Genomic DNA, 2,877 nt, shown 5'->3' with positions numbered 1-2,877 from the left:
GGTGAAGAAGTTCTCTCCTGACCTGCAGAAAGAACGGTCTGGTGATTAAGACAAAACACAAGTCCAATTTATTAGAGTTGTCCACAATCAGCAATGGTGATCTACTTGCTAGTCTTACCATTCCTGGACCAAAGTGCTCCATGGCTTCCATGATATTCATGCCTTCTTTCACTTTGCCAAAGACTACATGCTTGCCATCCAACCACTCAGTCGTGGCTGTGCAGATGAAACACTGGAAACTGTTTGTGTTGGGTCCAGCATTTGTCATGGACAAGATGCCAGGACCTGTATGTTTCAGGATTCTCATCATCAAATTTCTCCCCATAGATGGACTTGACACCACTGCCATTATGACATGTGAAGTCACCACCCTGACACATAAACCCTGGAATAATTATGGGAAAGCAGAAACCCTTATAACAAAATCCTTTCTCTCCAGTGCTCAGAGCATGAAAATTTTCTGCTGTTTTTGGAAATTTGTCTGCAAACAGGTTGAAGGAAACTTGGCCCAAGGGCTCACCAGCAACAGCATTGTTAAAGAACACAGTGAGGTTGACTGTGGCTGGTGGCAGGGGGCTCCAGGCACTGTTGGCATCTGCAAAGCCTAACGTTTTTTTGAATAATCCGAATTACTTGACTACTTTTCTTTCTGTTTGCTGGTCTTAATAAATTCATGCAATCTCTGCTCAAGCCATTCAGTACCTTGACAGAGCCCCAGTCATATTTGAATGAATTTTACCCGAGAACCAGAACTTTAGCCTATGATTAAAACATTTGCTTTAAGAAATTAAATTTCTGAAAGCATTTAAAATAAAATGGAGTAATCAGAAGCTTGGAATCATTACTATTATTATTCCTGCTTTTTTTAATTTAGATAAAACTTACATTAACCATAAAAGAAGACTTGGGGACAGAGTCTCAGCCTCACCGCTGCTGTCACCACCATCCAGAGACTGCTGAATGCCTGTCCATCTGCCGCCACCACCCACTCTGGACACAGAACATCCAGTCATGGAAAAAAATGAGCTGGTTCAGAAGACCAAACTGGCTGAGCAGGCTGAGCAATAAGATAATATGGCAGCCTGCATGAAGTCTAACTGAGCAAGGAGCTGAATTATCCAATGAGGAGAGGAATCTTCTCTCAGTTGCTTATAAAAATGTTGTAGGAGCCTGTAGGTCATCTTGGAGGGTCATCTCAAGTGTTGAACAAAAGACGGAAGGTGCTGAGAAAAAACAGCAGATGGCTTGAGAATACAGAGAGAAAATTGAGATGAAGCTAAGAGATATCTGCAATTATGTACTATCTCTTTTGGAAAAGTTCTTGATCCCCAGTGCTTCACAAGCAGAGAGAAAAGTCTTCTATTTGAAAATGAAAGGAGATTACTACCGTTACTTGGCTGAGGTTGCCGCTGGTGATGACAAGAAACAGACTGCGGGTCAGTCACAACAAGCATACCAAGAAGCTTTTGAAATCAGCAAAAAGGAAATGCAACCAACACATACTATCAGACTGGGTCTGGCCCTTAACTTCTCTTGTTCTATTATGAGATTCTGAACTCCCCAGATAAAGCTTGCTCTCTTGCAAAGATGGCTTTTGATGAAGCCATTGCTGAACTTGATACATTAAGTGAAGAGTCATACAAACACAGCATGCTAATAATGCAATTACCGAGAGACAGCTTGACATTTTGGACATTGGATACCCAAGGAGACAAAGCTGTAGCAGGAGAAAGAGGGGAAAATTAACCGGTCTTCCAACTTTTGTCTGCCTCATTCTAAAATTTACACAGTAGACCATTTGTCATCCATGGTGTCCCACAAATGGTTTTTTGTTTACAATTTATGGCAGATTTGTGTTACTTGTATTTGAATTTCTATATTTCCCATGTGGTTTTTATGTTTAATATTAGGGGAGTAGTGGCTGGGCACAGTGACTCATGCCTGTAATCCCAGCACTTTGGGAGGCCAAGGCAGGTGGATCATCTGAGGTCAGGAGTTCGAGACCAGCCTGGCCAACATGGTGAAACCCCTTCTCTAATAAAAATGCAAAAATTAGCTGGGCATGGTGGCAGGCACCTGTAATCCCAGCTACCCAGGAGGCTGAGGCCGGAGAATCACTTGAACCTGGGAGGCAGAGGTTGCAGTGAGCCAAGATCGCGCCATTGCACTCCAGCCTGGGGGACAAGAGTGAGACTTCGTCCCACACACACACACAATATATATATATGTATATATATGTGTTTGTGTATATATATATATACACACAAACATACACATATATACACACACATATACACATATATATATACACACATATACATACATATATATATTAGGGGAGTAGAGCCAGTTAACATTTAGGGAGTTATCTGTTTTCATCTTGAGGTGGCCAATATGGGGATGTGGAATTTTTATACAAGTTGTAAATGTTTGCCATAGTACTTTCAGTACATTGTGGCTTCACAAGGGTGAGTGTTAAAACTGCGTCCATATCTAAGCAAAGAAAACTGTCTACGTATTGCTTTGTCCTGGTGGGGAATAAAAGGGATCATTGGTTCCAGTCACAAGTATAGTAATTGTGGGTACGTTAAGGTTTGGAGCACTTACAAGGCTGTGGTAGAAACAGATATCCCATGGATACCGCATGTCAAACCATGTATATCTGTGGAATACTTAATCTCACTGTGCACACCTTTGACTACAGCTGCAGAAGTGTTCCTTTAGACAAAGTTGTAACCCATTTTACTCTGGATAAGGGCAGAAATGGTTCACATTTCATTATTTGTAAAGTTACCTGCTGTTAGCTTTCATTATTTTTGCTACATTCATTTTATTTGTATTTAAATGTTTTAGGCAACCTAAGAACAAACGAAAAAG

General features: G+C 41.0%; 1 pseudogene; it reads left to right on the top strand.

Moving 5' to 3' along the window:
• The first annotated feature begins 981 nt into the window (after positions 1–981).
• LOC100579309 lies at positions 982–1,746 on the top strand (annotated as a pseudogene).
• Positions 1,747–2,877: the final 1,131 nt, after the last annotated feature.

This window comes from Nomascus leucogenys, chromosome 3 (assembly GCF_006542625.1).
Source record: "Nomascus leucogenys isolate Asia chromosome 3, Asia_NLE_v1, whole genome shotgun sequence".
Classification (NCBI taxonomy): domain Eukaryota; kingdom Metazoa; phylum Chordata; class Mammalia; order Primates; family Hylobatidae; genus Nomascus; species Nomascus leucogenys.
Note: the sequence above shows the minus strand (reverse complement) of the source record. Positions and strands in the feature narration are given on the sequence as shown.